This window comes from Hyla sarda, chromosome 3 (genome assembly GCF_029499605.1).
Source record: "Hyla sarda isolate aHylSar1 chromosome 3, aHylSar1.hap1, whole genome shotgun sequence".
NCBI lineage: Eukaryota > Metazoa > Chordata > Amphibia > Anura > Hylidae > Hyla > Hyla sarda.
In genome coordinates, this window is record NC_079191.1 from 102,885,921 (window position 1) to 102,901,046 (window position 15,126).

Consider the following 15,126-nt stretch of genomic DNA (forward strand, 5'->3'; position numbering starts at 1 on the left):
TGGCTTTCTTTCTCAATGTTCCCTGCACTTGGAGATGATGTCGGACCAGTTTCCTACTGAAAGGTCTAAGGTGGCTTTCGTAGTCAGCCTTCTGTCTGGAAAAGCTCTGTCATGGGCCACACCGCTCTGGGACCGCAATGACCCCGTCACTGCCTCTGTACACTCCTTCTTCTCGGAAATTCGAAGTGTCTTTGAGGAACCTGCCCGAGCCTCTTCTGCTGAGACTGCCCTGTTGAACCTGGTCCAGGGTAATTCTTCCGTTGGCGAGTACGCCGTACAATTCCGTACTCTTGCTTCTGAACTATCCTGGAATAATGAGGCCCTCTGCGCGACCTTTAAAAAAGGCCTATCCAGCAACATTAAAGATGTTCTGGCCGCACGAGAAATCCCTGCTAACCTACATGAACTCATTTATCTAGCCACTCGCATTGACATGCGTTTTTCCGAAAGGCGTCAGGAGCTCCGCCAGGATATGGACTTTGTTCGCACGAGGCGTTTTTTCTCCCCGGCTCCTCTCTCCTCTGGTCCCCTGCAATCCGTTCCTGTGCCTCCCGCCGTGGAGGCTATGCAGGTCGACCGGTCTCGCCTGACACCTCAAGAGAGGACACGACGCCGCATGGAGAATCTCTGCCTGTACTGTGCCGGTACCGAACACTTCCTGAAGGATTGTCCTATCCGTCCTCCCCGCCTGGAAAGACGTACGCTGACTCCGCACAAAGGTGAGACAGTCCTTGATGTCAACTCTGCTTCTCCACGTCTTACTGTGCCTGTGCGGATATCTGCCTCTACCTTCTCCTTCTCTACTATGGCCTTCTTGGATTCCGGATCTGCAGGAAATTTTATTTTGGCCTCTCTCATCAACAGGTTCAACATCCCGGTGACCAGTCTCGCCAGACCCCTCTACATCAATTGTGTTAACAATGAAAGATTGGACTGTACCATACATTTCCGCACGGAGTCCCTCCTAATGTGCATCGGACCTCATCACGAGAAAATTGAGTTTTTGGTCCTCCCCAATTGCACTTCCGAAATTCTCCTCGGACTACCCTGGCTTCAACACCATTCCCCAACCCTGGATTGGTCCACTGGGGAGATCAAGAGTTGGGGTTCCTCTTGTTTCAAGGACTGCCTTAAACCGGTTCCCAGTTCTCCTTGCCGTGACCCTGTGGTTCCCCCTGTAACCGGTCTCCCTAAGGCCTATATGGACTTTGCGGATGTTTTTTGCAAAAAACAAGCTGAGACTCTACCTCCTCACAGGCCTTATGACTGTCCTATTGACCTCCTCCCGGGCACTACTCCACCCCGGGGCAGAATTTATCCTCTCTCTGCCCCAGAGACTCTTGCTATGTCTGAGTACATCCAGGAAAATTTAAAAAAGGGCTTTATCCGCAAATCCTCCTCTCCTGCCGGAGCCGGATTTTTCTTTGTGTCCAAAAAAGATGGCTCCCTACGTCCTTGCATTGACTACCGCGGTCTTAATAAAATCACGGTAAAGAACCGCTACCCCCTACCTCTCATCTCTGAACTCTTTGATCGCCTCCAAGGTGCCCACATCTTTACCAAACTGGACTTAAGAGGTGCTTATAATCTCATCCGCATCAGAGAGGGGGATGAATGGAAAACGGCATTTAACACTAGAGATGGACACTTTGAGTATCTGGTCATGCCCTTTGGCCTGTGCAACGCCCCTGCCGTCTTCCAAGACTTTGTTAATGAAATTTTTCGTGATCTCTTATATTCCTGTGTTGTTGTGTATCTGGACGATATCCTGATTTTTTCTGCCAACCTAGAAGAACACCGCCAGCATGTCCGCATGGTTCTTCAGAGACTTCGTGACAATCAACTTTATGCCAAAATGGAGAAATGTCTGTTTGAATGTCAATCTCTTCCTTTCCTAGGATACTTGGTCTCTGGCCAGGGACTACAAATGGATCCAGACAAACTCTCTGCCGTCTTAGATTGGCCACGCCCCTCCGGACTCCGTGCTATCCAACGTTTTTTGGGGTTCGCCAATTATTACAGACAATTTATTCCACATTTTTCTACCATTGTGGCTCCTATCGTGGCTTTAACCAAAAAGAATGCCAATCCTAAGTCATGGCCTCCTCAAGCGGAAGACGCCTTTAAACAGCTCAAGTCTGCCTTTTCTTCGGCTCCCGTGCTCTCCAGACCTGACCCATCTAAACCCTTCCTATTGGAGGTTGATGCCTCCTCAGTAGGAGCTGGAGCGGTCCTTCTACAAAAAAATTCTTCCGGGCATGCTGTTACTTGTGGTTTTTTTTCTAGGACCTTCTCTCCGGCGGAGAGGAACTACTCCATCGGGGACCGAGAGCTACTAGCCATTAAATTAGCACTTGAGGAATGGAGGCATCTGCTGGAGGGATCAAGATTTCCAGTTATTATTTACACCGATCACAAGAACCTCTCCTATCTCCAGTCTGCCCAACGGCTGAATCCTCGCCAGGCCAGGTGGTCTCTGTTCTTTGCCCGATTTAATTTTGAAATTCACTTTCGGCCTGCCGATAAGAACATTAGGGCCGATGCTCTCTCTCGTTCCTCGGATGCCTCGGAAGTAGAGCTCTCTCCGCAACACATCATTCCTCCTGACTGCCTGATCTCCACTTCTCCAGCCTCCATCAGGCAAACTCCTCCAGGGAAGACCTTCGTCTCTCCACGCCAACGCCTCGGAATCCTCAAATGGGGTCACTCCTCCCATCTCGCAGGTCATGCGGGCATCAAGAAATCCGTGCAACTCATCTCTCGTTTCTATTGGTGGCCGACTCTGGAGACGGATGTTGTGGATTTTGTGCGAGCCTGCACTGTCTGTGCCCGGGATAAGACTCCTTGCCAGAAGCCCGCTGGTCTTCTTCATCCTCTGCCTGTCCCCGAACAGCCTTGGTCTCTGATTGGTATGGACTTTATTACAGACTTACCCCCATCCCGTGGCAACACTGTTGTTTGGGTGGTCGTTGATCGATTCTCCAAGATGGCACATTTCATCCCTCTTCCTGGTCTCCCTTCAGCGCCTCAGTTGGCAAAACAATTTTTTGTACACATTTTTCATCTTCACGGGTTGCCCACGCAGATCGTCTCGGACAGAGGCGTCCAATTCGTGTCAAAATTCTGGAGGGCTCTCTGTAAACAACTCAAGATTAAATTAAACTTTTCTTCTGCCTATCATCCTCAATCCAATGGGCAAGTAGAAAGAATTAACCAGGTCCTGGGTGATTATTTACGGCATTTTGTTTCCTCCCGCCAGGATGACTGGGCAGATCTTCTACCATGGGCCGAATTCTCGTATAACTTCAGAGTCTCTGAATCTTCCTCCAAATCCCCATTTTTCGTGGTGTACGGCCGTCACCCTCTTCCCCCCCTCCCTACTCCCTTGCCCTCTGGTTTGCCCGCTGTGGATGAAATATCTCGTGATCTTTCCACCATATGGAAAGAAACCCAAAATTCTCTCTTACAGGCTTCATCATGCATGAAGAAGTTTGCTGATAAGAAAAGAAGAGCTCCCCCCATTTTTTCTCCTGGAGACAAGGTATGGCTCTCCGCTAAATATGTCCGCTTCCGTGTCCCTAGCTACAAATTGGGACCACGCTATCTTGGTCCTTTCAAAATTTTGTGCCAGATTAATCCTGTCTCTTACAAACTTCTTCTTCCTCCTTCTCTTCGTATTCCTAATGCCTTTCACGTTTCTCTTCTTAAACCACTCATCATCAACCGTTTCTCTCCCAAACTTGTTTCTCCCACTCCTGTTTCCGGCTCCTCGGACATCTTCTCCGTAAAGGAGATACTGGCCTCTAAGAAGGTCAGAGGGAAAACTTTTTTTTTGGTCGATTGGGAGGGTTGTGGTCCTGAAGAGAGATCCTGGGAACCTGAGGACAATATCCTAGACAAAAGTCTGCTCCTCAGGTTCTCAGGCTCTAAGAAGAGGGGGAGACCCAAGGGGGGGGGGTACTGTTACGCCGAGCGCTCCGGGTCCCCGCTCCTCCCCGGAGCGCTCGCTACACTCTCGCTACTGCAGCGCTCCGGTCAGATCCACTGACCCGGTGCGCTGCGATACCGCCTCCAGCCGGGATGCGATTCGCGATGCGGGTGGCGCCCGCTCGCGATGCGCACCCCGGCTCCCGTACCTGACTCGCTCTCCGTCGGTCCTGTCCCGGCGCGCGCGGCCCCGCTCCCTAGGGCGCGCGCGCGCCGGGTCTCTGCGATTTAAAGGGCCACTGCGCCGCTGATTGGCGCAAGTGGTTCTAATTAGTGTGTTCACCTGTGCACTCCCTATGTATACCTCACTTCCCCTGCACTCCCTCGCCGGATCTTGTTGCCATTGTGCCAGTGAAAGCGTTTCCTTGTGTGTTCCTAGCCTGTGTTCCAGACCTCCTGCCGTTGCCCCTGACTACGATCCTAGCTGCCTGCCCCGACCTTCTGCTACGTCCGACCTTGCTTCTGTCTACTCCCTTGTACCGCGCCTATCTTCAGCAGTCAGAGAGGTTGAGCCGTTGCTAGTGGATACGACCTGGTCACTACCGCTGCAGCAAGACCATCCCGCTTTGCGGCGGGCTCTGGTGAAAACCAGTAGTGACTTAGAACCGGTCCACTAGCACGGTCCACGCCAATCCCTCTCTGGCACAGAGGATCCACCTCCTGCCAGCCGGCATCGTGACAGCTTGATTGATAAATTTAGCGCTTCTGCACATAATTTAGAATTCGGGAAAAGGGGTAAACTGCTTCTACCATACACAAATAATGATACATGTCCCCCAATGTGTTGTTTAGTGTATACATTTTATATTTAAAAAAATACAATAAAGCACAATAAACAGTTAAAAAATATATCAAAATGCTATAGTCTTGGTTGTTTCCTTTTCATTTAGAGATGATCCGAGCATACAAAATATCTCTGAAAAGCCATATGTGTTAGGATTCGGCAGGCTGGATGTGGATCCTCTGTGTCAGCGAGGGATTGGCGTGGACCGTGTCGGTGGACCGGTTCTAGGTTGCTACTGGTATTCACCAGAGCCCGCCGCAAAGTGGGATGGTCTTGCTGCGGCAGTAGCAACCAGGTCGTATCCACCGGCAACGGCTCAACCTCGCTGACTGCTGAGAAGGCATGGGACAGAAGGACTAGACAGAGGCAAGGTCAGACGTAGCAGAAGGTCGGGGCAGGCGGCAAGGTTCGTAGTCAATGTGGATAGCAAGAGGTCAGGAACACTGGTAAGGCAAACACTATAAACTCTTTCTCTGGCACAAGGCAATAAGATCCGGCCAGGAAGTGAAGGGGAAGTGAGGTTATATGATCAGGGAGCAGGTGGAAGCTAATTAGACTGATTGGGCCAGGCACCAATCATTGGTGCACTGGCCCTTTAAATCTTAGAGAGCTGGCGCACACGCGCCCTAGAGAGTGGAGCCGCGCGCGCCAGAACGTGACAGCCGGGAGCCGGGACAGGTAAGTGGCTTGGGATGCGATTCGCGAGCGGACGCGTCCCGCTATGCGAATCACATCCCCGTCGTGAGTGTCAGTGCAGCGCTCCCGGTCAGCGGGTGGCGCTCGGCGTAACAATATGTACGCTATGTGGGCATAGCATAAAAAAGGGCAAAAACATGGTGGAATTTTTTTTAGCAGTTTTTTGCATCTTTAAAACATTGTCCCAGATTTATTAAACTGTGTGAAAGAAAAAGTGGAGAGATTTTGCTCAAAACAACCAATCAAAGCTCAGCTTTCCAATCAGAACGAGCTCTGGTAAGGTATGTTCACACTGCGGAATCTCCGCTCCCTGAATTGCGCGAACGGAGATTCCGTCTGGCGTTCGCCGATGAAAATACTTCAGCAGTAGGACCGTGCCGCACTGCGTCCATTGATGGCTATGCAGTGCTCGTGGACTTCCGTGCAAAGAATGGACATGTTCTTTCTTTGCGCTGAACAATTTCAGCGGCGGAATTGTCCGCTGCTGAAATTCCTCAGTGTGAATGGGTCTCATGGAAGACCCATTCACATTGATGGTAATGTTCACTGCACGGAAATCCACTTGTGGAATTCCGCTCACAGTATTCCGCAGTGTGAACGTACCCTTAAAGTGAAAGCTGAGTTTTGATTGGTTGCTATTAGAGATGAGCGAATCGAATCTGACGAATGCAAATTCGTTCCGAATTTCATGAAAATTTTGATTTTCAACAAATGCGTATATTGCCGCGATTCTATTGCGCGAATCGCTTCATTAAACTCCATTTAGTGCGGTCCAGGCTCCAGGGCAACTAAAATGACGGATCGACATGTGAGGACATGGGGCAAGGAACTCTGGTAAGGCGGGATGACCCTGAATCACATGCAGGATGGCTAGGAGGCGGGGGGCATGCGCGCGGGGAAGCAGAGAGCCAGGCAGCAGGAGGTAAGCAACGGGCCGTGATTCGCATGCGGCTGCGTGCCATGATGCAAAATGTGGTCCCTGCGGGAGATTGTCTTTTTTGAAGACAAAAATTTGTGGATAAGGTCACGGTCTAAAATATTGTCCTGTGGCTCCCAAGACCTTTCCTCTGGGCAAAATCCTTCCCAATCCACCAGGAAAAAAGCGTTTACCTCTGATAAACTTAGAGTCCCAAATTTATTTAATTTATTTATGGGAGTAGGTGAGATGTTTTTTTTTAAAATGCGGTTGTGGATGACAGGTTTCAAGAGGGAGACGGAGTGAGGACGGCAGATGTAGAGTATGGGTCATAGGGTTTAGACGTTTCTTGATCTTATAAGGAACCTGATAGCGGGGGCCCAGTTTATAACTGGGTACCTTTAAAGCGGATATACTTTGAAGACAGCCAGACTCTATCACCAGGAGAGAACTCGGGAGGAGATCGCCTTTTCTTGTCTGCTTGAGACTTTATACATGAAGTGGCATACAATAGAGGTTGACGAGTCTTCTGCCAGCTCTGACCAGAATGGGTAATCAAAAAATTTAAATAAATTCAAATTAAATTAAATAAGAATTACATAAAAAAATCTGCCACATCCAGACGCTCTGAGGCAGTGATTCTAATAGCGATGCCTGTAATCTGCATGTCATACTGAATACCAGAATTATTTCACTACCCCAGCACACTCGTGTTAGAACAAAGAAAAGTGTTCTATATCTCTATTGAGGCTCTCTGTAGGCCAGAAATAGATGGTTTTAATACAGATTTGCAGCAAATAAATTCGGACTGAACCAAATTTTTTCTGAAAATTCAACGAATCGGACGAATCAAATTTTTCTAAAGTTCGCTCATCTCTAGTTGCTGTGGGGACAATTTCTACACTTTTTTTTCTCACATAGCTTAAAAAATCTGGACCATTATGTTCTTTATTTGCTATAGCAAATGCTACAGTATTATGCAATATGACTGTTAGCTGTTTTGTGAAAATGCATTCCAAATAGATGGGTTTTTTTTTGCAATAAACAATTGACAAAAAGACATTGAATTACATTTTACAGTCAAAAAAATATGGCCACAAAATTTTACTGAATCAGAATTACAAGTTTAATAGAGCTAAATATTTTTTTTTTTAAATGAGGGGGGGGGGGTTAGCCCTACAATTGCCATATTTTGGCCATTTTATGTCTCACAAACTGTCTACAGTACTGTGTGTGAATGGTCGGATGCAATCAGGGCACTATGGGGGAGATTTATCAACACCTGTGTAGAGGTAGAGTGGTGCAGTTGCCCATAGCGACCAACCAGATAGCTTTTTTCATTTTTGAAGAGGCCTATGAAAAATAAAAGAAGCAATCTGATTGGTTATTATGTGCAACTGGACCACTCTTCCTCTGCACAGGTTTTGCTACATCTCCCCCCCTATGTTTTCATAGAACTACTTTGCTGGCAAATTCATGTGCTTATTGGTTGCCACATTACGGCTGCAGTTTGTCCTTGTGATCAAAACCTGTGCAGAGGTAAAGTTGAGCAGTTGTCTATAACAACCAATCAGATCATTTTTTTCAGTTTTCAGAGGCTTTTCAATAATTAAAGAAGCAATCTGATTGCTTGCTCTGGTATTCTTATCTTAGATGTATAGTGATCCTCAGTGATATAGGAGCAGGCACTCTCTCTCGGAAGGTTAGTTCCTTCTCAATCTGGCATCCTAAACATACGATAGTAGCTGTATGGGTATTAGTTGCTCATTAGTATTTTTTACCAGTATGGCCTCCATCATATACTGAAATATTGGGTTTTTCTGCATTCTGTTGGGAACTGCTATTCTATCAGAAAATCTGTCTGTTTTCGGTGATTTGTTGCAGATCTGATTTCCTGTTCAGTGAATAATCCTATTATTCTGGCCAATATTACAGATTTTATAGATAAAAACCTGCTGCTTTTCTCCCATCCTCCAGCCCCAGCCTTCTTCTGGCTTTTGGTATTCATCACGTCACATTATGCTGATCGCAGGCCGTAGTGATGCCCCCCTTGGCCAGGGATAGGCTGAGTGGCAGTGTGATGTAACATGTCCTGGCCCAGTCTTCTTCCTGGTGCTTGGGCCCATTACATCACACTGACGCTCAGCCTATCATTGGCTGAAGAGGGCTATTGCTGCGGTCGGCGATCAACTGAGTGCAGAGAGACATTTTGGGTATTTTGGGTTCTCCTTAAGGATTCAACTCTTCTAGGTGCATCTGGATCTAGATGGATTTCATGGGTTAAATGCTTGTCAGCTTACATTAAATTGAAGTGCATCTAATAAAGACATTACCTAACTGACAATACAGTCTATATCAGCTTCTTATGAAGGCCACAGAAGGTTTCCAGACTGTGCGGCTCTGGAGATGAAACGGCCATGGATTGTCATGTCGACAGTGATAACGTCATATCTTGAAGATTGCCATTAAAGGCAGCTTACTGTAAAGAGCATTTGTACATGCAATTTGTGGCAAAGCTCCTTAGATGTAAAGTCTGCCATATTAACATGAAATTAAAATGTATCGACTAGTCAGAGTGGAATGTATATCAGAAAGTGATGGGATGTTCAAAATAATCCTATCTAATCCTATATAATACACAATCTTTTTATTTTATTTTTATTATATTTTTTGTAGAGCAATAACGATTTTACTTCTGCGCTGACAGAATTGTATGAAGCTTATTTTTTGCAGGATAAGTTCAAAGAACTTTACTGTACCATATAATGTAATACAAACAAACAAAAAAAAATGTCAGTACAATTACAATGATAACAAATTTGTATATATTTTGTTTTGTTTGACTACTTTTAGAAAATTTAAATAAAAAAAACTTGCAGTGCCATGTTCTGATCCCAATCTCATTTAAAATGTTTCACCTATATAGCTGTGTGAGGGTCCATTTTCTTTTGTGAACTCATCCTATATTTTTATCTGTACCATTTTGATAAAAGGTGGGTGATTTGAATATTTATCATGGAGATATATATATATACACACACATTATATATATATATATACACAGGGTGGGCCATTTATATGGATACACCTTAATAAATGGGAATGGTTGGTGATATTAACTTCCTGTTTGTGGCACATTAGTATATGTGAGGGGGAAACTTTTCAAGATGGGTGGTGACCATGGCGGCCATTTTGAAGTTGGCCATTTTGAATCCAAGTTTAGTTTTTTCAATAGGAAGAGGGTCATGTGACACAACAAACTTATTGGGAATTTCACAAGAAAAACAATGATGTGCTTGGTTTTAACATAACTTTCTTCTTTCATGAGTTATTTACAAGTTTCTGACCACTTATAAAATGTGTTCAATGTGCTGCCCATTGTGTTGGATTGTCAATGCAACCCTCTTCTCCCACTCTTCACACACTGATAGCAACACCGCAGGAGAAATGCTAGCACAGGCTTCCAGTATCCATAGTTTCAGGTGCTGCACATCTTGTATATTCACAGCATAGACAATTGCCTTCAGATGACCCCAAAGATAAAAGTCTAAGGGGGTCAGATCGGGAGACCTTGGGGGCCATTCAACTGGCCCACGACGACCAATCCACTTTCCAGGAAACTGTTCATCTAGGAATGCTCGAACCTGACACCCATAATGTGGTGGTGCACCATCTTGCTGGAAAAACTCAGGGAACGTGCCAGCTTCAGTGCATAAAGAGGGAAACACATCATCATGTAGCAATTTTGCATATCCAGTGGCCTTGAGGTTTCCATTGATGAAGAATGGCCCCACTATCTTTGTACCCCATATACCACACCATACCATCAATTTTTGTATTCCAACAGTCTTGGAGGGATCTATCCAATGTGGGTTAGTATAAGACCAATAGCAGTGGTTTTGTTTGTTAACTTCACCATTCACACAAAAGTTTGCCTCATCACTGAACAAAATCTTCTGCGTAAACTGAGGGTCCTGTTACAATTTTTGTTTTGCCCATTCTGCAGCACCAGAAACTACAGATACTGGAAGCCTGTGCTAGCATTTCTCCTGCGGTATTGCTACCAGTGTGTGAAGAGTGGGAGAAGAGGGTTGCATTGACAATCCAACACAATGGGCAGCACATTGAACACATTTTATAAGTGGTCAGAAACTTGTCAATAACTCACGAAAGAATAAAGTTACATTAAAACCAAGCACATCATTGTTTTTCTTGTGAATTTCCCAATATGTTTCATGTGTCACATGACCCTCTTCCTATTGAAAAAACAAAAGCATGATTCAAAATGGCGAACTTCAAAATGGCCGCCATGGTCACCACACATCTTGAAAAGTTTCCCCCCTCACATATACTAATGTGCCACAAACAGGAAGTTAATATCACCAACCATTCACATTTTATTAAGGTGTATCCATATAAATGGCCCACCCTGTATATTGTAATATATATATATATATATATATATATATATATATATATATATACACACAGTAATGGCCGTAAATGTTGGCACTCCTGAAATTTTTCAAGAAAATGAAGTATTTCTCACAGGAAAGGATTGCAGTAACACATGTTTTGCTATACACATGTTTATTCCCTTTGTGTGTAATGGAACTAAACCAAAAAAAGGGAGGAAAAAAAGCTTTGGACATAATTGGACATAATGTCCCACCAAACTCCAAAAATGGGCTGGACAAAATTATTGGCACCCTTAACTTAATATTTGGTTGCACACCCTTTGGAAAAAATAACTGAAATCAGTAGCTTCATACCATTTTCGGTAAACAGTAGAATGATGTGCTTTACCAAAAAGCTCTATCTTGGTCTCATCTGTCCACAAGATGTTTTCCCAGAAAGATTTTGGCAAAATGTAGTCTTGCTTTTTAATGTCTGTGTCAGCAGTGGGGTCCGCCTGGGTCTTCTGCCATGGCATTTCATTTCATTTAAATGTTGACGGATAGTTCATGCTGACACTGATGCACCCTAAGCCTGCAGGACAGCTTGAATATCTTTGGAACTTGTTTGGGGCTGCTTATCTACCATCCGGACTATCCTGCGTAGACACCTTTCATACATTTTTCTCTTCCGTCCATGCCCAGGGAGATTAGCTACAGTGCCATGGGTTGCAAACTTCTTGATAATATTGCACACTGTGGACAAAGGCAAATTTAGATCTCTGGAGATGGACTTGTAACCTTGAGATTGTTGATATTTTCCCACAATTTTTGGTTCTCAAGTCCTCAGACAGTTCTCTTCTCCTCTCTCTGTTGTCCATGCTTAGTGTGGCACATACAGACACACAATGCAAAGACAAAGTAAACTTCTCTCCTTTATATCTTTCAGGTGTGATTTTGATATTGCCCATACCTGTTACTTGCCCCAGGTGAGTTTAAAAGAGCATCACATGCTTGGAACAATCTTATTTTTCCACAGTTTTGAAAGGGTGTCAATTATTTTGTCCAGCCCATTTTTGGAGTTAGGTGTGACATTATGTCCAATTTGCTTTTTTTCCTCCCTTTTTTGGTTTAGTTCCAATACACACAAAGGGAATAAACATGTGTATAGCAAAACATGTGTTACTGTAATCCTTTTCTGTGAGAAATATTTCATTTTCTAGAAAAATTTCATGGGTGCCAACATTTACGGCCATGACTGTATCTATATACACATTTTTTTTATTTTTAGTTCCCCTAGGGGACTTTTATAAGCAATCACTTAATCTGGAATCTACTGGTAATCTAATATTGCAGGCTGTAACAGTAGATCTGCCAAAGCAACCACAGAGAAGGCCCATGACAACTGATGGTTGCCCTAGGATTAAACCGTTGGGGGTGACGATTAGGCCTTAGAATAGTTTAGATACCATGATCGCTACTGATTGCAACATTTAAACAATTCAATGACTGGCATCCGAGGGATCTCCAATGTTTGTCATTACTGGTGGATGGCAGTTGCTCCTAAGCCTTCACTACACTGTCTCCCTTGACCCATATTGTAACTGTACTTCATGGATCGGAAAGGGGTTAATGAACTGATATGGTTTATGTTTTTATCTAAGGTTAAAGGGGATGTCTAGAATTAGTAAAACACAGCTGCCTTCTTCTGAAAAAACTGCCTGTTCTTAGGTTGTGTATTGTATTACAACTTGACTCCATTTACTTCAATGGAATTGAGCTGCAATACCAGATACAGAATGACAAGAGTGGTGCTGATTCTGGAAAAAAAGCAGCTATGTTTTCCTAATCCTGAATAGCCCCTTATTAATATTTCAAAACTATAGTAAGATTATAATCAACAAGATGCTGATCACTGCTAGATGCAATTGCAACCAAAGAACACATTTTTCCTATATAGTATACATTTCTTACGATATGTATTAGAGAAGTTCCGAAGTATTAAGACAATGTGAGAATCTATAGTGATTGGCAGCACAGTGGCTCAGTGGTTAGCACTGTTGCCTTGCAGCCCTGGGTTCATATCCTGCCACGGACAACATCTGTTCTAAGTTTGTATGTTCTCCCTATATTGCCTGGGTTTCCTCCCACATTTAAAAAAAAACATACTGATAGGTGAATTTAGACTGTAAGCCCCAAAAGGGACAAGGAACCAATCTGAGTGTACAGCGCTGCGGAATCAGTGTGCGCTATATAAATAAAAAAAAGATTATTATTCTATCAACCAAGGTGGAGCTGCTTATATTGATTAATTCTATTGATTTCTTACTATGTAGCTTTGTTCTTACCTCGGGTGCAGCACAGCACAGGCAAAATTTAAAAAATATGTGCCCATATTGCTTAAAGGAGAAATGCGGCACAAAACTTTTAACTCCCCCTGTGCCCGGGTTGCAAAAACTTAAAAAACTAACTCTAACTCACCTTCCTACGTTCCCTCATTGCACTGATATCTGCGTCCCGGTCCTCCACTCTTGCTCGGCTCCCTGCTTCTTAGGCTCGGAACGTCACATTGCAGTCAGCGTATCGCCGGCTGTAGCGATGTCCCTCCTCGGCCAGTGATAGGCTGAGCACACTGTCATGTAAGGAGCTCGGGCCCCACCTTCTCCCTGCTGCCCGGGCTCCTTACATGACATTGCACTCATCCTATACCGGCCGAGGTGGGACATCGCTGCGGACGGTAATACGCTGCCTGCAGTATGACATTCTGAGCCTAAGAAGCAGGGAGCCAAGCAGCGCTGAAAGAACGGAATACCGATATTGGCGCAATGGGGGAACGTAGGAAGGTGAGTTAAAGTTTGTTTTTTAAGTTTTTGCAGCCCGAGAATAGGGAGAGTTAATAGTTTTGCACTGCATTTCTCCTTTAAGCCCACATTTCATTAGCCTAGATCCCCCGTAGTGAAAATTATGAGAAACTCAAATCCCTCAGATGATTCATGCAAATGCTATAAGATTTAGAGTCTCCACCTAATGGAGCAGCAGGCAGAGAACAGATGCAGAACGGGGAAAAGAACATGTGTTCTGGGTTTTTAAAGGACTGTTTGTCTGGCTAACCCCTTTTTGTCATATTAAGATATGCTTAGATAATAGATGGGGTCTAACAATGAGTGACCACAGGACACTCACTGAAAGCAATGGATTGAATAAAACCAGTTAGTAGTCTGTGATGAGTATACACAATATATTTCTTCTAATATAAACAGTTTCTACACCATAGACCTCAATGTGAGGAAAAGGAGGGATCGATCTTATTAAAAGCTATTATTCCAAGAGCCAGTAAGTAAGATGATTTCACTAGGACCAATAACAAGCCATGTGCATATTACTTAGAATGAATCCTTTAAATTACATACAAAATAAAGGATGCACTAAACTAACAGATGTACTAAACTGACAGTGCAAGATTGTGATGGCGATTCATGAATGCATTATTGTGTATCTGGTATTCAGGACTTTGTTCCCTTCAGCTCACATTGATCGTATGCCAACCGCCAGTTAACTGTCCTGGTCACATTTATGAAAAAATGTTTAGGAGTTTAAAGTTCATTTAACTATTTAACAAAGTTCAGCGATAATGAATAGGACTGAAAGATGCTGGAAGGATGATTCTCTATACAAAAGCTGGAGGCATACTGATTGGGAAACACTGTTCTATAGACATAATTAGGGCTGTGTAGAAAAGAGATCACAGTAAAGTCTGGTTGCAAAATTATAGTGGCTATAGGGCCACTTGAAAATTCGCCGTCTTCATAGACCGCAATACATTTCCAAACGGAATCCGTAGAAACATATAACGTTCTGTAATCAATGGGACTCTGCTTCCACAAAATTTCAGAGCAGAATATTCTAGCGGAATACCACTAGAAAATTTTGCCGTGTGAACATAGCCTTAAATGGGTACTCTCAGATCCAAAAACTTTTTATATGTTGTTACTGATGAAAATTAAACACCTTTTGTAATATGTTTGTTTCGAAAAAAAATTATATTTGATAAAAAAAACAGCTCCTGAAAATCCCAGCACTATGGGTCCTCATACCGACTGTGACACTAACCAGTTCTGTAGCAGCATGAGGCTTGTCCAAGGGTCATGGACAAGAGATGACTCGTGGACAAGGCCACATGAGCAGACAGACTAATCACCTCCCACCACAAGGGGGGACACGTCCGCCTTCCCCAGAGAGGATTTCTAACACTAAAGAAGCTAGCTAATGTAAAGAAGTATTTTTATAATAAATATAGGTGATAGAGGCATAAAAATTTGATTTCCATGGTCATGATTAGGTACTAAGTA